This window comes from Sceloporus occidentalis, unplaced genomic scaffold (genome assembly GCF_023333645.1).
Source record: "Sceloporus occidentalis isolate IW3139 unplaced genomic scaffold, rSceOcc1.0.p SCAF_1, whole genome shotgun sequence".
NCBI lineage: Eukaryota > Metazoa > Chordata > Lepidosauria > Squamata > Phrynosomatidae > Sceloporus > Sceloporus occidentalis.
Genome location: NW_028316981.1, coordinates 252,913,507 through 252,936,735, shown reverse-complemented (window position 1 = coordinate 252,936,735; position 23,229 = coordinate 252,913,507).

Sequence of the window (23,229 nt, the reverse complement as noted above, 5' to 3'; positions counted from 1 at the left end):
CATTGTTTGTCAAAAGGGAGTCTCAAAGGGACTCCCAAAATCTTGATGCTTATCCTGTTTGCTTTGTGATTATTTACCTTTCATCTCTCAATATTATACAGATCATGAGAAGAATAAACATTGGCCTTTAAAGGGAGTTCAGGATAATCATGATTAAAATGAAAATCAAAATGTTAAATACTAATTCATGATAGTAACCTAGGACTGTTTACCAGACCCTTCTTACAGCTCTCTTTTTTTCTAAACAGAAAGAAAATAATAGTTTTCGAAGGATCAGGAGGAAATGCAACAATGTGTTATTTCATTTGTGGATGGGAGGGAGGACACATAAAGACTGAAAAATACTAGAAAGTATGGCTCGAGGTAAACCTTGCTCAGTCCTACAGTCAGAATTGGTGCAGGCAGAACAATCCTAAAGGAATAAAATTCAAGACTTTTGGCCTCACTGAGTAAGGTTATAATAGAAGGTGGAAGGAAATATGAATTAACAGCATGGGCTGTACAGACAAATTTGTTGAATTCTTCAGATGAGCCAAGGGGCCAACTTAACTTGAATTATTCCTAGATAATCTGGACCAGTGCATTTGCTGCAACAAAAAGGCGATCGTGATCCCAAGTTATTTATGGCAGGCAATGTCCCCATAGTAAAGTTATCTTTAATCAGCTTGCTAAGCATACAGTTGATATATATTTTATGTTTAAAATTCATGTCTCTACTCTCAAAAGACAGAATGTACAGTATAAATTCTGTGAATTAGGCACTTTAAAGCTTGAGTTCTACTGCACATTTGCCATAACTTAGCAGCCATGATTAGACTATTTTCAAGGAATGAATGTATACCGCTCCTGGGGTTAGCAAAACCAGTTGTTATATCTTATCAATAGAAATAATCTAAAGGCAAAAGGTGTGTGTTGTTCCCTCGTCCCTGATGGCAATTATTCTTTTGGCGGCATCCTGTTTCAGAATATCAACAAGTGTGGGATATTAATTATGTTCTACAGCAGGGTTTCTGTTTTTGCAAAATCAGAGAGTATAATGGGCCTCTTTCTGTGGTACTGTAAGTGAAACAATCAAAAGAGATTATAGCTTGATGGATCCTTCAATTTTACACCCTCCCACATTTATTTTTTTACAATACCTCCATCTCATTCCTGATGAAATTTGCACATTTTGATTTCATGGGCAGGGGGCAATCAGCAAAATGAACTTCTCATAAATCTCTAACAGAGTTCATCATAAGAGCCTTACTTGTTTTGAGGACTGGAATCCTCCTATTAGGTGAAAGTGTTTTGCATTTATAATGCTACCTCTTTCTCCAAAAGTAACATGATGCTAATGATAGGATGAGTAGTTCATTCTCCAACTGTGAGTTAGTCTAGGAAATGGCTGACCGCTATTGTCCCTATCATCCTCTGATAGCAAGAACATGAGGGCTTTTTTCATGTGCTCTCATTTCTCTCTCCTGTAGACCTTGTATCTCACAGATAGAGTGGGTAGTTACAAGTGAAAAGGCATGAACAGTGACAGTACATTGGTAGTGGAATGAATTCATCAGATAGAGCCACCTGGCATATTCAGTCTTATGACTACTGAGACATAAATCTCATTTAGGGATGAAAAAGAAATTTTGTTGGACCTAACAATCTCAACAGAAATAGAGTTTTCATGCTTTCCAAGACTTGTGAGAAAATGTGCACCTCTCTTCAAGCATTCACAACTGTGAACTTTATGCAAAGTTGTGAGAATAAAGTGCACATAAAACAGTGGCATATTTTGAAACCAATTCAATTGTTTGGCTTTTTCAAATTAGGGTCTTTTTTTAAAAAAAAAATCTTTTAAAAACAATATTGGTATCTTTTTGTGCACCCCTTTGGGAGTCCTGGCAAGCTAAGAGAAGGTGAACAAATAATTTTGATAAAAGAATGAATGAATAAACAAAATTCAAAAGCCTGGGAGGTGACATATATATAGTCAAAGGCTTTCATGGCCGGCATCCATAGTTTTTTGTGGGTTTTTCGAGCTATGTGGCCATGTTCTAAAAGAGTTTCTTCCTGACGTTTCACCAGCATCTGTGAGTCTCTGAAGATGCCAGCCACAGATGCTGGCAAAACATCAGGAAGAAACTCTGCTAGAACATGGCCACATAGCCTGGAAAACCCACAAAAACTATGACATATATATTTACTTATAATAAACTGATATTTAAATAGAATGTGCATATTTGAAAAAAGTTGCCGAAACACATTTTATTCAATGATTGAAAAGTTGAGGAAATTAGTTAAGTTTGTAAATAAATGAGTAAATTATGAAAAATATGTGGGAAATTGGCAAAGTTCATTGTGGAAATTAAACAGAAAAGTCTCAAAGCATCATGCAAAATAAAAGCATACAGATGCCATAGTCACATTTCTTTTCCTGTATGATATTTAAACAGCTTTTGCCAGATAAGTGGAGTTTCAAAAGCTTGCATGATGTGTTTTGTGCATTTTGGTTGGGCAATAAAAGTACCACTCTTTTGTGAATTTTGGATTTTGATATATTTTGCTGAATGGCCAAAATGGCTACCTATGAATAGGTTTCCAAGACATTCAAAGGAACTCAACAAAACTGAGATGGAGATGTTTTACTTTCAGGAAAGTTGCCATAGGATTGTAGTCTTTAATGCCTTTCCAGTGCCAGGAGAAGACATTTTTATTTCAGTGCCATGACAAGCATTTTAAACAACAGAAGTACAGGTAAAGGAGGAGGGGTGTAAAGAAGAAGAAAAAAAATATCGCACTTGGTAGATGTAGGGAAATGGGTTTAGCCTTCCACAGTGCAAGCTGGTAATGTCAATAAAAGTGTGGAGAGAATGTAGAAAGAAGGAAAAGAGCAGAAGTGCATCCATGTTTGGATAGACAGTGCCAACCAAGATGAAGGAATGTGTGTCAATATGACAGAGATAGCAAGGGGTGTTTGGGCAAATGAGCATGGTGGGGTGAACTGGTGAAATATGGATCAATGAAAGAGGGGACCCATCTGTGTCATTAGGACAAACAAATAACAAAACTAGAATGGGACCTAGAAAATGTTCAGGATGAAGTGATAGTGCTGAACATGCAGGAAGCTGGAATGCAATGTTGGAGTTGGAATGCAACAAAGCGATTGGTAGAAAAGTGACCAAAACAAGAGCAGATGATTATGTCAAAAGAGGGATGAGAGGGCTGGGTGTGTGACATGGAGTCTAAAGAATAGAAATAGTTACCAAGACCCAACTAGCGCATGATACAAAATTTTAGCTCAGCAGATAGAATGGATAGATTTCAGCAATGATTTGCAGTGTTGTACCTGGAGAAGTGACAGGAATTGATAGCACACTGAAGATGGGAATCAATGGTGAAAGATGGATCAGTGATGAGGCCAAGGTTATATGTCTTATGAAAGGTGATGCTCTCAGTGGATAAGCAGAGGACTGGGGAATGTAAGAGAAATAGCAAGTTGGATGCGCACACAAAAGAGGCACAGAGGGAGAGAGAGAGACTTGTCTTTTTGTCCCTTTCTTTTTCACAACATGGGCTGAAGAAGAAGTTGTTTATTATATGCTGTTTCTTTCTTTTTTAAAAAAAATGGGAATAGTGTGCATTGCTCTCCAAGATCATAGATGGGTCAGCTGAGTCAAATGATTTAGTTTTTACCAGGTGGGATTCAAGGCACAGAGAACTGAATGGGGTGCTAGCCAGGGCAGTGAGTATTTCAGATCCAAGCACTTTGCTTTCTCTGTCTCCTCCTTTTCCCCATCACCCAGTCATGAAACAATCCCTCTGCAGTCACATAGCCATCAGATGAGTGTGGGGCAGAGTGAGAGGCTTTAAAATAACAACAGAAACCCTGCTCTTCTTTTTTTTTAAAGGCCCCTTGTAGATGGAGTTTCACAACCTCCCTTCCCCCTTTTTACCCCACTCCCACCCATCAGCTCAGTGGGAACAATTTGTTCAAGAAAAAAAGGCCATATATTGAATGGTGATTCTCCCTATCTCTGTATTTTCTCATCTCCCTGGATGAGGACTGAAGCAATCCCTCAACACCACATGCTGATTAACAGTCCTGAGGTTTGGAATACCCTTCGCTCCTTATTAAAAAGATGGAAAACTAGGAAAAACCTATCTCTCAGAAAAAACAAAACATATCATATTGTGTCATGTCATGAGAAATCTACACCAACAGTACATGGGATGAAGAGTGTTTTAACTGTTGGCTCTTGTTTGACAGCATAATCTTATGCATGCTTACTCAGAAGTAAGACCTGTAATGTTTCCGTTGTTGTTGTTGTTGTTGTGTGCCTTCAGGTTGTTTCCAACCTATCAAGATAGGTAAGGAACCGAGAGCACGTAGCCAAGCAGCAAATCTAAGATGGTCAACTGTTTATTCAATTTTAAACACTGATTTTCTTAGCAATTTTTTTCAGTTGGGGGTTTGCCTTTGCCTTCTGTTGGGGGTTTCCCTGCTCAGTCATAAAAATTCACTGAATGACCTTGGCCAAATCATACCATGGACAGCCAAAAAGACAAACAAATGGATCCTAGAACAGATCAAGCCTGAAATCTCCCTGGAAGCCAAGATGATAGTTAAGGTTGTTGTATTTTGGTCATGTTATGAAAATGAAGGACTCACTGAAAAAGACAATAATGCTAGGATAGATGGAAGGATGTAGAAAGAGAGAAAGGCTGCATGCTAGATGGATAGACTCTATTAAGGAACTCACAGGCATGAATTTACAGGACCCAAGCAGAGCAGTGAAAGATAAGGAGTATTGGTGGTATCTCATCCACAGTCAGGATCAACTCAAGGGTGGTTAACAACAACAACAACAACAACCAGCAATTAAAGAGAAACTGTGCAAACATTTTTGGACCCAACTACATTTAAGAGCAATATTATGTGTTTGACAGCGTTGTTGTCTTGTTCGTTTATTTCATTTCATTTTATTTTTCATCTGGTTTTTCTTTTTTGGTCCTATTGATTTTTTTGCTATTTTTATTGTTTAATTTTTTTTTAAGTCTCTTGCATCAATGGGTGCTTAATAAAATAAAAGGAAATGCTACTTACTGAATGTGGCTTATTATGGAGAGGTAAATTGTTCAGGAACAATTGTCCACGAAAAATGGGAGTAATATATTGGTTAGAATATTCAACTGGGATGTGGGAGATCAGGATTCTAGTCCTCACTGAGCAATGAAACAGAAACTGTGGATGAATTGTGAAGGAGATTCATTTACCTTGAGCCGTTTGATGGGAAATAGTATATAAATGTGATTAGGAAAAGGATTTAAGATGTCCTTTTATTATTTTTAAAAATAGATTTGATGTCTCTGTTCAAGTGTTCAATTTGGAATAAATTCAAATGTTCAATTTGTGGCCAACTTTCAGATTGGAAAAGTATATCAATATCATAACATACCCATTTTTTTCATAACAAGGCACACAGAGTATAAGTGGTGGGGGATCCGCTTATTGTTCTTCTATCCATTGTATTTTGTATTTTATTCTATTTATTATTTGATGATATCTATGGCAGGATACAGACCGCCCAAAAAGGGCGGTCTGCCGCTGCCCTGGTTTGCTGTGCGAGGGAGCCACAGCAGACAAACCACACGGCTCCCTTGCGCAGCAAAAAGAACACGCAAAAAGCGGGGGTTTTCTGCAGCACCATTATGATGCTGCAAGTCGCCAATGGCACACTTGCAGCGTCACAAAGGCACTGGGGTGTGCAGACGCTATGCGTCTGTCACGTCAAAATGGTGGCGCCCATATGTACAGGGTGCCACCATTTTGACGCCCTCATCACATGCAAGGGGCAAGTCGCGTTTGGAAGCGCTGCCCCACTCACGTCACGACGGCTCCCTGTAGGACCCATCTATCCAGCCCCTATGACACAACCTCTATAATAACTCAGATATATCACACTACGGGAGGCCTATTTTGAAACTTTTATTTGAACAGAATATTAGAACTTGGTAAAGGTGGTTCTCATAGAACCATAGAGTTGGAAGAGACCTCAAGGGCCATTCCTTCAACTGGTGGGAGGGGTGCAGTTTCTCCCAAAAAGGAAAGGGGGTGGTAGCCTGAAAAGATTTGCAGACCACTGATCTATTGGGTCAACCTTACCAGCACACTTATTTATAATCTGAAAGAATGCAAAACAATTAGTGTTTTCTCAAAGGCCATGCTGATTCTTTGCCACCAAGACTTGTTCTACACATTTCAACATTTTATCTTTAATACTGCTTTGCTCCAGTTTATTAGATTAGACCTTAAACTATTTAGCATGTAATTTTCCTACCTTAGTCTTATTTTTTTCAAAAGGAAATGGTACCAAACATACTGCTGTTAGCGTACAATTGCATATTTTTGTTATAAGATACATAATTTTTATTTGTGTCTTTACAGAATAATATTATGCTCCCTGAGAAGGTGCTGTAGCATGTTTTGTATGGCAAAGGATGTCTGCATTTGTTCTTTTCTGTTGCAGCTGTAAAATGCTCCATCATCTGCCTGCAGTGTTCAATAAGAAATGATAGTGGCATTCTAGGGGAATGTGGAGGTCATTCATCTGCAAAATGCTAAGCCTTTCCCCCTCTGACAACCCCCTCCAAGAGCTCTTCAAACTATACATGTCCTTGAGCTGCAATAGCTAAAAACCTTTCCATTGTTTTCAATGGGAAAGGCAGGCTACTCTTCCCCATAGAGAATAAAACAACTAAAAGTAGTGGGGGTGTTCAACTATGTTGTAGATAAATGCATAGTTTGAATTTAACATCATGGAGTTTTTTTATACAAGTTTTTTATACTTATGGCTTCACAAGAAAATCACTCTAAAGGGGTTATTGGTTATTGAATGCCGGAGGAGTTTGCTACAAAATCAGCACATTTCTGTTTTAAAAATTTACAGAGCAGGTAGAATAAAGAAGATGGCAGTAAAGATGCTGATAAAAACCCATATCATGGAAGGGGCTGGTGATCTTTTGATAGCATTGTTTTAAAAAAGGCCTTTTGATGGTAAAACTTAAACTGCATTCAGGTCAGATACCATTGAAAAGACACTAACAGGGAACAGAAATAAAATCTGCTTGTCATATGTTTTGCCCCTGTATAGTTGATTCCCCTCATCCTCACCCAACACAAGACTGGCTAAAACTGTGGCCAAGGAATGGAAGGAAAACTAGATCAGGCCCATGAAGGAGGGAGCCGATATTAACCCATTGTCCATATCATGGTCTTGATTGGAATCATCCTAACCCATTCTCCAGGGAAAGCTTCCAGGGACAACAGGCATCAGTTATTTGTGAAAGACATAACAATAGACCAATATATTTTTCCTGCCTGTGATAAAGAGAGGGCAAATCTCATTAGAAAAGACAATAATGGCAAATATGATATGAAATGTCTCGAATAATGTGTAAATATTACAATGTATCGATGGTGGATATGTAGTACACACTTTGGAAATCAAATCAATAAAAACTAAATATTACAAAAAGACAATAATGCTAGGAAAAAGAGAGGGTTGTAGAAAGAGAGGGAGACTGCATGCCAGATGGATTGACTCAATCAGGGAGGTCACAGGTCTGAATTTGCAGGAACTAAGCAAAGCAGTGGAGGATAAGAGATCTTGGAGATGTCTCACCCATAGGGTCACCATGACTCTGGATCAACTTGAGGGCAGTTAACAACAACAACAACAACAACGAAGTTAAAGCTTCCTTTTGTTCATGTACAAAATTTACTAAAATGACAGTGGGGTTTCGCTTTTACACCAGTGATGGCATATCATATTTCCCACACCACTACCATCTAGTTTAAGAGATTGACAACAGGCTTCCTATTGCTGCCACTCCCCAGGTACTTCTGCCTGTGGCAGTTGCCACACTTTGCCTGATATCAAGGACAAATTGCACAAGCCATCACAACCACTTACTTCCAACTAGGCATACACTGGACTGCACTCAGAGGTCAAGAGCCTATTCATAGCTTGCAGAATGTTCTTTCAGGATACTTACATAGGTGTCTGGATGCCAGAGAAGAAAGTAAAAGTGGCCAGCCCAATGGTAGCACAAATTATCTTTCCCAGACCATCCCTGCAGCAGATCAGTGACTGTTTTGGTTGTGAGAAGGAGCTTCATTCTTGCGTTGTCCAGCAGTCATTGCTCTACACAGGTACTGGAGTAACTTCAGCAAAGCCCTGAGAAGATTCCAGTTTTAGTTTGTCATAAACTTATACCCCATATCTATAGTTCTCAAGGTTTTTTGAGAATCTGAAAAGTCTAAAGCATTTCACCTTATTTTCTATAGAGCTCTCTTGCCTCATGGTAGACAGAGTACCTGAAATGCAGCAGCTTTTTACCAGTGTTTCTGGCAGAGGTCACAGACAAGAATTGCTGCAAAAGCCATTTAATGTGCAAAAGAGTCATAAAATCCCCATCATCCTTGATGCTGACTGTGTTGTATTTGAATAACCTTAAACAGCATATTGAATTGTCGAACTGATTGAAAATAATGAATCTAATGCATCCGGAACATAAAAGACATTTTGCAAGGAACTAGCTTTGCTGTAAATCATCAGAGTAGCGAAATGTTTAAACAGGGATGACCAAAATGTGCAAAGGGATATACATCTGCAATTCTGTATTTAGGAGTAATTCAAAGGGAACCAGGCAAGTGGATTTAAATCACTAGGATTACAATCATCAGGAAAATCTATTTTCCATTGGTAGTTCATGTGTTCTCTAAACAGTTATGAATGTTAATTTGATAATCAGAACATTAAAACAGGAGCCAAAAACTGTTCTTCTGTTTTTGTGATTGCTACCTATTATAGAATCATAGTATGATAGAGTTGGAAGAGACCACAAGGGTCATCCAGCCCAATCCCCTGCCATGCAGGAATACACAATCAAAGCATTCCTGTCAGTTGTTCATGATCCCTCTGTAGTCACAAGCAGTAGCTACTGTGATCAATAGGGATCTGTTCCGCTGTTGATCGGGAAGCAGCTGGCCGGCAGCCCCACCCACCCCTTAGATGAGTGAAGTCCGGCACAATGAGGAATTGCAAAGGCTCCTCCTTCAGGCTGTCAAACAAGAGAAAGCTCATGTGAGGGAACTTCCTGAGCAACAGAGAAATAGGCCACAGTAGTGCTTCCTAGTAATTGGGGCCAGGGAGAAAGCCAGTCCTGGACTGCCCTTGGGATTCAGATGTTTCACCAAGGTGACCTCTGAGGATGTGGTCTGGGAGCAGACCATCTGCCCCAGTTGTTCCCACACTTGGTTGCACCCCCCAGTTGTTTGCAGATCTCAAAGAAATACATCAAATAGGTTAAGTTAAATAAAGTTGCCCATTTTCAACCTATTTCTCTGTGCCTGGTCTCATTATTTCCTGAGTTTCCTGAGCAACAGGGAAATGGGCCACAGTATTGCTTCCTGGTAAGTGGGACTGGGGAGGAGGTTGGGACAGGATTCACTGCATAGCACCATAACTATATTGCATATGCATAAATTACAGGGAACAGAAATTAAATCTGCTTGTCATATGTTTCGTCTTTGTATAGTTTATTCCCTCCATCTGCACAAGACTGGCTAAAAATCTGGCCAAGGAATGGAAGGAAAACTAGATCCGGCCCATGGGGGAGAGAGGATTACAACCCACAAATTTACAAATTTATTTATACTGTACTGCTTAGGAAACTGTGTTGGTATAAATGCATGTATTATACACACATGGAATGCATGGATCATTATGATGTCTTAACTAATTTTATCACTTTGCAAACATAGAAATATGTATATCAAGAAACCGTGCTTTAGGAATTTTAAGCAGGAGTAAATTGTTCATTTAAACTAATATGTATGTATAAATATGTGTTGATTTTTACTTTGAAAAGTGAGGGATAATATACCTAACTTAGGTAAAGTTAAATATTATGTAATCTGTGTACTATACAACTCGAGTTCCTCAGGATGCCCTTCAATTTTCTAAAATTAGTAGATCTCAGACCCATGCATTTCTGTTTTTTTATTTATAGACTGCAAAAGAAATACAAGTTTTTCTGCTTTTTCAGCTCCCAGCTGATTTCTCAGCTAAACCTAAACGGGGAGGGGGGGGGATATCTCTTGGTACCTTCAGAAGAAATGGATGCTTTAATGTGTTGGAAAGCTGACTTAGCATTTCAAAGAACTCTGCATCCAGGTGGTTTGCCAAGGACTTGTATCAGGAGAGTGGATCGACTATGTTTTGTACATCATTATCAGAACAGCCACATATTCAACTTGAATAGCTTAAACTCAAGCCCTAACATTTATTATGGTAGGCATGATTGAAGAGTTGTTATTAAGTCCCCCACCTCAGCAGCAGAATGCTCTTTGATTGTTAGACCTTTAACAACAATCCTTGGAGTTTTAGACTATTGACCAAAGAATGTGGTTTATAGTTTCATTCAGGTCATTTTATTGCCTGCACTTTAATCTTATTGCTTTCTTTTCTTTTCCTGAGAATGACTAGTGGGTTTCATGGCTGAGTGGGGATTCAAACCCTGGTCAACAGAGACATAGTCCAATGCTCAGACCACCATATTCTCTGGCTCCTGTGTCTCTTACATCTATGAAATCCTATGTCATATTTAGAATGCTTTATTGCATGGGATATTTTCCATGGTCCTTTGTGTTAAGAGTTACCAACTTTTGCATGCCTTTACTAATGGCTAGCTTTCATATTGGCAGAGGCACATGGATTTTCCACTCTCTTTATACTTAACTCTAACCTGGAGCCATTTTAATTTTTAGTTCTGTTTCCCTCCCTCCCTCCTTCATTAGAGCATATATTTAATTATGTATCTCTGCAAGACATTTTCTGTGTGTGCACACATCTGGGTGTAGGTCTGGTTGTTACTCAGCTTCTGCCTGGATAATTTCATTACTCCTCTTGAAGGATTTGCTACTATCTCACAGACTTCCTAGCATTTTGTTTACATAAGAAACATAATAATACAATAAAAACAAATTACTGAAATTTGAATTCAAATACATGACATAAACATTCAATGTTACATTTAAAAGATCAGTTATTATTTCCTTTTTATTTCTTAAACTAGCAAATTTTGTCCATCATGGACTGAAATGCTACAAATCTCTTAGTTTTGAAAGAACTCTCACTCAGGCCATGGTAGTAAATTACTAGGCAGGTCTCCAAAACTTATAACGCACACCACCTGGATGGATCTGACAGTGAGAAATGATTCATGTTTCTTGCTGTATCAGAACAAAGTTCACACAAATACCTGCTTGTAATAATAGAACTTGAAAAGATAGGGAACAACCTACAAGAAATAAAATATGGGAAAATGTGGTTAATGTTGTAGTATATATTATAGACTGTGTCCTAAATCAGGAGGTAGGAATGATGTAGCCCTCCAGGTTGGACTGCAACTCCCATCAGCCCTAGATAGCATAACCAGTGCTGAGGAAGACCACATGATTTCCCCACAAGCTTGAATCCATTTGTTCATGACAAGCTGACTAACCCCACTGAAGCAATGGGATTTACATAGCATGGCATACCATTCAGCAATTGTTTCAGTGGGTCAACTCTACTTGAGAATCCTAACTGGATATAGGTTAACACTAGCTATGACTAACATTATCTGGTCACTCCAATCCTGTGAAGTGTGGTGTTCTTTCATTTTCAAGCAAGGCAATCTGGTAGTAGTTTAGTTTTCATTGAACCTCCCCCAACCCTTATTCAGGGCTCTATCAGACTGATTAAAAGTGCCAATAATCAATAGTTTCATGATATTCTGTTTCTTGATTTCATGCTTAATAATGGTTATTCTCACTCTGTTGCATAGTCATGTTCCAAATATATTGGGGGTTTATCCACTCTTTTCCCCCCACCACTAAGCGTGGTTTTCCTTCCCTGCCTGTCATCCCCTCCAAGAGCTCAGCAACACCCCCATTGCTTCTCACCCAATATCCACATTCCGTGTCTCATACATTTCATTTTTAAAAAAACTAAATCAGTTTAGCACTATAACTATAAGAAAAAGCAGGGAAAGAAATGTTTGATGTGGTAGCTGGAAAGGCAATGAGAGAAGGATGTTTAGAGGAAAGCCTCTGTAGCAAAGATCACACCACTGGTTTTTTGTGGGTTTTTCGGGCTATGTGGCCATGTAGCCCGAAAAACCCACAAAAAACCATGGATGCCGGCAATGAAAGCCTTCGACTTCAGATCACACCACTATACAAGACATCATCAATTTGCCCAGAAGTACAGAAGAAACACAATAGACACAGATATGGGAGTTTATCCTTCCTGTATTGGAAACTCTCTGGAGGGTAGAAGTAATTTTTGCAAATTCTCCCTTTACTTGTACTCCTCATGCCACCTTTCACAGTGTTTCTAAAGTTCCAAATTCTCCTGCACAAACAGATTTGGGGGCACAAGGAGAGTTTGCAAAAATCCCCTCCTGTCTTTTTTTTTTTTTTTTTTTCCCCATTTGGGCATCTAATATTTGAAATTTCAGTCACAAATAGTTAGGATCCAGCCTTCTGCATTCCTTAAAAAAAACAGAAGAAAAAAGGGGATTATTTAATACTTGGCACATTATAAAACATCTCTGGTTTACTACGACTACAGTCACAGTCTGTTCAGGTCTGCTACAACCCCACAACCAAAGCATCTGAATACATTTGAATTTTTTTCATCTCACCTCATCATATGCTGTAATAAATTCCAAGACTATTTGATCTACTCACTCACCCATCATTTCCTTTATCCACTTATTTAGTAATTCCATTAAAGTAGTGGTTGAATTTGTCTAGGAAAAAGAAACTCTTTGTAAATAGCAAATCAGAGGCATATGGCCTCAATACTCACTACCTGTAATAATGAAAAAGAAAAAGAAAACTGAAAAGCTACATATGACCCAAGAAAATTGCTGGCCTTGTTTTATTTAACTCTACTAAAATGTTTTCCTAATATTTTCCATTACAATTTAACAACAGACTAATAGCAACCAACTTCCTTTTAATGTTTGCATCAATGTGTAATAAAAGATAATAAGTAAAAGGGCTTTTAGCAGGGGATAAAAACTTTATGTTCTCCAAGTTCAGTGCTTGTGGATGCTTATTTGGTTCCCCCAATCATGAAGAGCCAATGTGAAAAATCAGAAAGGTTTAGATTTACACTGCTGTTTTATATCCACTGTTGCTTTTTTAAAAAAAAAAAATCACAGATGTATGAAAGTTTTAGAAGCAAATATTTGATGGTCTGACCATTTAGATTCTTGGCTAGCAAAATACACATAATCAGTTTGTACTATAATCTTAAAGGGCAATTATTTTGTAATGTTAAGCATCTTATTCATATGTGCTTTCTTCTTTAAAAGCACAGTGAACTGTCATGGGGAACATAACGGGGGGAAATGCCCATTTTCTTCTGTCTTTTTCCTTTTGCTGTCTATAGGTAGACATGTGCCATGAACACAAAAAATAAGGAAGAAAAACTAGCTCCTCAGTTTTTTCCACACCTTCACTCTTATGTAATATTGGAGATCTCTCCTTCCATTGGGACATCACAAATGGCTGTAGCTAAAGCCCAAAGAAGAATAGAGTTTTGTGTCCAGATAGAGTGGATGTTGTCCCTTTAAGCCCAGGATGAGCAAAGAATGGCCTTGGGGTCTTCAACTACTCCATACTAAGTGGTCATGCTTTTTTGTGCCCCTTAGGGTGAACAGGCTGTTTTGGAAATGTTAAGGAGCAGAAAGTTGTCTTTTAAATTTGTTATTTGGAAGGGGGGGCTACACTGTCTCACAGTAAAAGATGGTTATTTTGGGAGTTTCCCCAAAAAATCAGAGCTGAACTCCCAACTACTGCAGTTTTTGTTTATATATTTCTCTTTGTGTTGGCAGTCCATAGAGACTGGGGGGACTGGCCAAGGACCCAACACAGTTGCCACAGTTCAGTACTAGAGTGAACTGAAGTTTGCTTGTTCCACACCTGTATTTGACCTCTGGCAAACTGAAATCACGAGTGTGCAGTTCATTATTTGTGGAGAATTTGTAAAGCTGTTAAGCCAAACCAAATGAAAACAAACATTTGACTTTGCATTAAAAAAAAAACCAGATTGGTGCTGTCCTTGGTATGGAGTAGTGTAGTATGGAAGGCCACAAATATGAAGATTGTCAGTGGCAGTGAAGTGTAATGAACTACAACATCCCCATAGTGATGATATTGTGATGAGAATATCCAGAGGGAAAACTATCATATACAGTATATTCGACCATAAGTCGACCTCATGTATAAGTTGAGGGCAGATTTTGGGGCCAAAATTATGGATTTTTATATGACTCATGAATAAGTCGAGGATTAAACTTAGGGGCATGTAGCAAACAATGTAAAGGACACAGTTTACTGTCTTCATACACAAATGTCTTATTCAGCTCCATCTTAGCCCAATTCCTTTTGCCTCCCCTTTGAAAGGAAGTACCAAAGAGGTCCCACCACTGCCATTTTTCCACCCAAGGATTCAAAAAGACCAAAAACAGCATCATGGTGGAAAGAGCAGAGGGGGTTGGTGCTTCTTTTGGGTGCTCCCAGGTTGGAGTAAGCTCTTACCTTTTGCCATTCTACTCAGGGAAGGGAAAGAGTTAAAATACAGTACTTACATTATCCTGTGGATAAGTCGACCCAGCTTTTTGAGATTAATTTTTTGACTAAAATTTCTAGACTTATACATAAGTATATACACTATGCAATTTCATTTATGTAAGAGAGTGAGAGTGAGTGAGTGAATGAGTGGGGGGGTGCATAGAATCATAGAATCGTAGAGTTGGAAGAGACCACAAGGGCCATCCAATCCAACCCCATTCTGCCATGCAGGAAATCTCAAGCAAAGCATCCCCGACAGATGGCCATCCAGCCTCTGCTTAAAGAACTCCAATGAAGGAGGCTCCACCACACTACGAGGGATGTGTTTCCATTCTCCTCTAGTTAGAATATTGGTAGGGATGCAGTGGCTCAAGTGGTTAAGATGCTGACTCTGTTAATTACAAGATTGACAGGTTAGTAGTTCAAGGCTTGTGTGCCGTATGATGGGGTGAGCTCCCATCATTAGTCCCAGCTTTTGCCAACCTAGGAGTTTGAAAGCATGCAAATGCAAGTAGATAAATAGGTACAACTCTGGTGGGAAAGTTAACAGCGTTCTGTGCAGTCATGCTTGCCACATGATCACAGAGTAGTCTTTGACAACTCTGGCTCTTCGGCTTAGTAACGGAAATGAGCACCGCTCCCTATGGCTGGACACGACTTGACAACCTTTCAACGGGGAATACCTTTATCTTTACATTTACCTAGAATGTTGGTACATGTTGGGATACTTTTTCCATGTACGGTATTACTATATCTACAAGCTGATTTCTTATTAAAGTTCCCATTCATTTTGATACTTGACAGTTTCACAAGAAAAACACACATGCAGCTCAGATTCTGATGAGAAATACCAGAGACAACCAGCACATCTTGGTGCTATTATTTTGGTTTAATCCCATGAGGCATCTATCCTAGATGCTGTTTCCTTTATTCTGTTTGACACTGCCTTATATATTTTTCTCTTTAGACATCTGTACTAATGGTTAAAAGCAAGAGCCTTCTACAGTTTCTTGGGGCATGCTGTGTTCCTTCTCTATGGGAAATGCAAGACTGAATTTTAAGAACATAATCCAACATTTATCTGTTCTTTTCACTCTGAAGTTCTGGCTCCTGCCAAGGACTAAATCCATATTTAGCTGCCCCTAGATCCCATGATCTTGTTCTTGCATTAGTTGAAGGGGCTGGTGAAATACTATTTTTCAACCAGGGTCAAGCAATTTTATTTATTTATTTATTTATTTGGTGGGATTTATTTATTTATTTCAATCCTGCTTAGGTACAGTCAGGAAAGCCTGGTGCCTTCCCATAAATCAGTTTTTCAAATTCTAATACTGTGTCTCTCTATATTTTTTCTACTTTGTATGAGACTACTTATGTCTCATATTTCCCTGTAGATAACTACAATAACTACAGATTTGTCAAGTCCATTTTTATGGACAAAATGCAGATGATACATAGAGCATTAAAAGATATCACAGAATACAAGTATATTGCATCCAAAATTTAACTATATGCAACATAAATATAATATAGAAGATGTGTGAAATATATTCTCTCTCTTGGTGTTATTTGGATGTCATTCTCCTTCTATGACTACCTGATTTTCCTATTTCTAAATCTGACCTGTGTCATTTTAAAAAAATAATGGCAAAAAGTTATACATTTTTATACGCTTTTTGCAACAGACACTTTAGTTGGTAAAATAGTGGCTCACAAAATTAAATATGTTCGTGCTCATTTTAGAAATGTACACTGTGGGAGGTCTTTTTATTTGTTTATCTGTTTATTTTTATTGCAGGGATGTGCACATGTTGTTTACAGTATTGCAAGCCCAGAAATATACAGGTTTCTTGCTGCAACTTATTTCTCTAACTGTTCAGTCCAGGGAAGCACAGATCAGGAAAATTTGTAAAATAACCACCATCATTTTCAATTGAAAAAAAAATGATACATTTTCAAGAATTCCCAGTGTTCAGTGTAAGTTAGGCATAAATGTTGAATGGTAAGTCAAGACTTAAAGGAAATTCCATTTATTCAGTAGTACTACAGGTTGAGTACCCTTTATCTGAAAATGCAAAATCTGAAATGCTCCAAAATCTAAAACTTTTTTCATGGGTGGCCAAGATAGTAACATCTTTGCTTTCTGAAGGTTCAATATACACAAAGTTTATTTCATGGACAAAACTGTTAAAAAGTAGTGTATAAAATTACCTTCAGGCCATGTGTATAAGGTATATGAAAATAAATGAATTTCATGTTTAGATTTGGGCCCCCTCTGCAAGATATCTCATTGTGTTTATGAAAATATTCCCAAATCCTCCCCCCCCCCCAAAAAAAAAAAAACCCTATCCAAAATCCAAAACATTTCTGGTCCCTAGCATTTCAGATAAGGGATACTCAACCTGTTATATTTAAGTAATAGAATCCATGTATTAAGTATTTATAGTTTTCCAAGTCAAGGAAACTAATCAGAGAATAGAAATAATTATAATGATTTTAAGCTACAACAGAACATTAGAAGGAACTTCTTAACAGTGATAGTAGTTCAACAATGGAATCAATCACCTAGAGACATGATGGAATCTCCTTCTCTGAATGTTTTTTGAAAGAGGCTGGACAGCTACCTAATGCTTTAGCTGGAAATCCTGCATTGAGCAGAGGGTTAGACCCAATGGTCCATGGAGCCCCTTTCAGCTCTATGATTCTATGATACTTACAAATTCTATGCCACTTTATGCACTAACTATGAGACATGTCTCTATGGCCAATATTCAGGTTGTTCAGATATTCAGGTTTTGAACATATTTATCAAGATTCAGCTACAAATATAATCTCAAATTCTAAAGAAATAAGTTATTTTACCAAAGATTATGTATATTTGGGTGTGTGTCAGTTCAAGTCATCTGTTAACTTATGACAATCCCATGAATTTCTCTGGTTTTTTTGTAGTCATCATCTTCCTTTGAAATATAGGGGTCATTCAGACCTTTCTTTTTTTTTTAGCATGACAATGTGAATCATCTCACTTACACATTCCAGGTGTGTGAATGGAAATGTACACACTAAACAAAACAAAAAAAAATTATTCATATACTATGGAGATTATCACACAGGGTAAAGGACAGAATGCTCCTGTCCTTACCCCATCCTTTTGGCATGATCGCATGAAGATTATCAGATGACGTCTGTCCTTATCCCGTCCTTCAGTCATTCTTATCGCACAATGATCATAAGATTATCAAATGATGTTGTGCTTATCCCATCCTTCTCCCATCACTGAAGTGGTATTCCCTGTCATTTTGTATTAACGGAAACTCCCGTTAATATAATGATGGGTGCCACTGATGGGAGAAAGAAGGGATAAGTGTGGATACAATAAGGACAAGGTAAGGATGGGGATGATGATGATGATGATGATGATGATGATGATGATGATGATGATAATTTATTTCTATCCCACCTCTCCAATAAGATCGAGGCAGCTTACAACAATAAAATCCACACAATACAGTAAAATAAATCCCACTATCCCCTCCCTCCTTAAACAAATCCACATAATAATTGCTATATGACAATAATTATAGTTAAATATAATTAAAATCGTTAAAACAGTGAAAGACAGGAAACAGGACATCTTGGGGTAGTCACTAGAATAGTCTATATCAGTGGGGGCGACTGAGTCAATTATTCAGGGAATAATCAGGAGTGATCCCTCCTTACCCCATGTGATAATCTCCTATGTCGAGTAGCATCTGCATATAGATGTAAAGAAGGTCACAGGGATAAAAGGTTAGAGAACCATTGGCCTGGGCCTTCTAAAGTTGGCCATCGAAGTCCTAGAAACTATATACTTGTTTAAACAATGTACATGGCCAATTGTGTGACATGCTGATTCAGGTTAGTGTGTGAAAGAAGAAGGGAAATGAATCTCAAACCCAAATAAAGTATCACTTGGGCTTGACTTCTGAAGTAGTATGTCTAAAAAATATTTCTTTTGTCAGTATTCCAAATCTTGTCAGTGCAGAACAGTATATAGGACGAATTATCCAGAAATTGTACATTGACACAGATCATCATGAAAGCTAGTGACCTAAATAGTTAAGTTTGAGTCATTGCTTGTATGCATTTGAACTGTGTGTTAGAGAGGGAAAGAATGAAAAGTAGGGCTGATATGGGACTGCATACTTTTCTTGATCTGGGGGCTAGCTTGTCAAATAATTTAGTAATGACTTTTGATGACTTGTATTAGCTAGATTAATTAAGCAGTATATCTGAAAGTATTTGTACTTTGGAGGCAATATTGTTTGCTCTAATTTGTACCCATACACAAAGAGAGATCATTATTATGTATTAAAATGTTATCATGCAAAAAAAACCCCATCTTCATGCTATCTTTTTTATATATTTTGCACTAGAAAGTTTCCCAGTTCATGCTTACAAATATGAGGCAATTTGTCCTTCATGAGCTCATCAGCAGTTCAGAAAAAGGAGAAAGACAAGCAGCCCCTCTATCACATCCTGATCAAGCTGCCCTCAGCAGCTTGTCAGAAGATCTAAAGCCAAATCCTGCATGGCAGGGACTGGACTGGATGGGCCTTGTGGTCTCTTCCAATTCTCTGATTCTATGAAGTGTCTATTCTGCCTGTTTGGGCTTCCTGAGTGATTTAGAAGGGTTCTAAAGCATGTGGGGAACCTATCAGGCCACCTGTTGAAGCTATCCTCTTCTACTGCATAAATAGTAGGAGAAAGGGCAAGAACAATGGCCACACATTTCAAATGAAGTGATGTAATCTTGCCAAAGGAGAATGCCTCTGAATGACTTTTCTAACAGCCAAATCTAACAAACATTTTTGACTCTACCTTACTTGATGTCTTTGATTTCATTTTATTGTGTGATTTCCTTTTCTTTGTCCATCATCTTCTTGCTTTCCATTGTGGGTTCAGTAGTGATTGAGGCTCCATTTAGTATGTTTCCATTTCCTTTTACTAATGCAATTGCGGCGACACCAAAACTCGTGTGATAATGTCCTTGGGATTCCAGATGGGATGATGCCACTGCATTGTTTCCCTTCCACCTGGGGTGGGAAGGATCACCTGTCCCCCAACTGAACATGACTCTGATAACCCAAAGCTCCAGGGTCCCATTGTGGGATCACCATCTGGGTCTGAGAAGCAGTTATGCCTTATGTATCCCCAAATGGATCTGGGGCTCATGCTGAAAACCATCCAAAGTTGTGACAAAATTAAATGTACTCTAAAGATTCACATATGCTAAAAAGCCACAAACCCAGAATAACTGAAGAAGGGAAGATGGGGATAAAGCTCAGTGATGACTATTGAGGGGAGTGCAGCCAGGTCTCAGCCAGGTTGCAGACTGGATTCAAGCCTCTACGTCAGGTTCTGCCCACCAGCCAATAGGAAAGAGTCAGGTTTTCATGACTTTCCCCAAAGCTCACGAAACTGCTCAAGTTTCTTGGAGGGGGGGAGGGCTCATCAGTGGAGAAAAATAGCTCTTGCCCCACTCTGCCTCATTGCAACCTGGAAATGGTGCTCCTCGATAATTCAGGGGATACAATTTGTGGATTAGTTCCATTAAATTTGATTCAAATTGTACGTAAATAAAGGATTGGTTTTAGAAATTCCTTCAATTGGTGAAGAAACCAGATGGCAGGGGAAAGATGCCAATTAAGGGATTATAATAGGAACATGCAAGATGATATTTTTCTGTAAGAATGACATATCTGAAAAAGCATTTTTAACAGCAGAGGAATTAGGTTTTTATATATTTTGTAGCATGAAACAAATAGTGTTTAGGTCACCTTAAGAACTAACTGCTTTTAACTCCATTTCACAGCAGATTCAGCTAGGCCTGAATCATATTCTTAGAAGCATCAAAACAGTGAGTGTTGCCTACATGTTGACATGTATAGCTAACAATTTACTCAATGGGTATATTTTAATTGGGACTAAATAATACATTTCAGACACTACAGATATTAACTTAAAAGGTTGATCCAAGACATTCTAATGTTGGAAATGAAGGTACTCATCCCATTCCATTGTAAAAATTTAATCTGGGCAGGCAACTGAATAATTATGACTGATCATTCCACAGCACCCCTGAAGGTAGCAGGCTACTTAATACAAAGCTCTTGCCATTTAAATCATATGCCATATCCTAGCATTAGCCACCTAAAGTGATCACGGTCCAAAACACACTGCAGAAATAATGCAACTTGAGACCGCTTTAACTGCCCTGGCTCAACGCTAGAGAATGCTGGGAACTGTAATTTATTGTGGCAGAGAAGGCTGACAGAGAAGGCTCAATGTCTCTCGCAAAATACAGTTCCCAGCATTCCCTAGCATTGAGCCAGGGCAGTTAAAGCGGTCTCAAACTGGATTACTTCTGCAGTGTGTGTTGGACCCAAGTCATCCTACCTAGTGGCAAAACCCTGTTTCCTAACCCTGTTTCCTTAGAAGTAAATCTCCCTGTGTTTTTAATGTCATTCGCAAATAGGTATGCATATGATTGCAGCCACAATATCCCAGTGTGCAATGTGTCTACTGACAGCCTTGCACATCTTAGCACACCTTTTCTTCAGGAGGATCTATTTTATATTATGCTATATGAAAGCTGTATATTTCATTTCTAGCTAGCTACCAATTTGAAGTTGCAATATACAGTAGGCTGTGTACTAGGGGTGGGAATTTTGCATTCTTAGAATAGAATCATAGAGTCATAGAGCTGGAAGAGACTACAAGGGCCATCCAGCCCAAACCCCTGCCATGCAGGAACTCATCATCAAAACACCCCCAACAGTTTAAAGACTTCCAAACGAGGTGGCTCTACCACTCTCTGAGGGAGTGTGTTCCACTGTCAAACAGCTTGTACTGTCAGGAAGTTCCTTCTAATATTGAGGTGGAATTGCTTTTTCTGTAGCTTGCATCCATTGTTCTATATCCTAGTCTCTGGTGCAACAAAAAACAAGCTTACTCCATCATCAATATGACACATTCTTCTAGATGTGGTTGAACTGCAAATCCCAGCATTCATTACTATTGGCTATGCTATAGACACTAGGAATAATAGTTGAAGAATGCCTATAGGGATGCAAAATTTCCATCACCATTCCATATAATTGTGATATAAATATAAATACAGTGTATTTATTACCTCAAGTTACTAGTCAAGTAATACTCAGATGTAGGAATCCCTCAGATGTTCTTATTCTCTATTTAGCTTTCTCTGTATCCCATCAAGAAAGGTATCTGAATACATAATTGCTTCCAGTTCTGTAAATGCAGAACAGCACAATTGAGATGAATGATTTGTGAATTATTACTACTTTGACAGAAGTGTGCCTTTGACACCATGCTCTGTTTTATGAAATATGTTGGCGAGGAGAGGCCAACCAGTGGGTTAGTCATATAGCCTATATATATATATATATATGCAACTGTAATTCTGTGGCTATGGTACATAATCCCTGAGAGTACTTTACAGCTGGTTAAAAAAACAGGACAGCCCAGTTATTAGGAACAAACTGTTCCTATGTGATTCTAAGTGAAAAATTATTGCTGATACCTAAAAATAAATATGTAAATATAATAATGTTTCTGAAATTTAGTTACATATGAGCAGTGGGTATCTACCACACATATCCATAACAATGTGATGCAAGATTCATGAATTATACATTTAAGAAAGAATAACAGAAATTACTAATGCTACAGAGTATCAATTAACTAAGCACAGAAAAAAGGTGGAGAAAAATACCATGAAAATAAGCATCTCTTGGGTTTTTTCACTTTATCCTCCTCAAATTTTAAATCACCATTATAGCATGTCTAAGTCATGTCTAAGCAGTAAGAACGCTGATTTTTTTTTCAGTCTAAGGGATACATTAAATTCTTGGGGATCACAATCCAATCAAGTCAAAGGCAAAAGTATAGAATTAAAAATACCAGCATATTTTAGTATAATATCCTACTGCCAGAAGTTAAGCCTTAGGAGAGGTATTGCATCTTTTAGAATTGGAAACACCCAAACAAAACTGGGGAAACCACTAGGTGATAGGGGAGGTGAAGTAATTCAACCCCAGGAAGACTAAATTTGGCCCTAAAATGTGTGGTTCCTGACCGCTGATTTGAGTGTTTTTTTAAAACATGAAATGTATGGTATGATGGAGCTTTTCCATGCCATATCATACCTGATGCCCATCAGAAGAAAACCAATGAACTGTCACAGACCAAGGGAAAGTTAAGTTTTTAGAAGTTTTGCATAGGAAATCTGAAACCTTTTAATTGGTTCAGAGAAATGCTATCAACTCTCAAATCATAGCACGCTTCCCAAAGATAAATTATTACAACATGAGTCATTTGTTGATTAGGTGGTGGAGTGCCTTCCCAAAATAAGCAAGTTGCAATTTAATAGCTGTAATGGTTAATGCTTAACTATGAAGACTATCATATTAGATTAGAGAAAGAAGACAGTTGAGAAATGAGATAACTATTAGCTACAAAAACTGTGTAGTGGATTGCTTTATTGTCTGAGG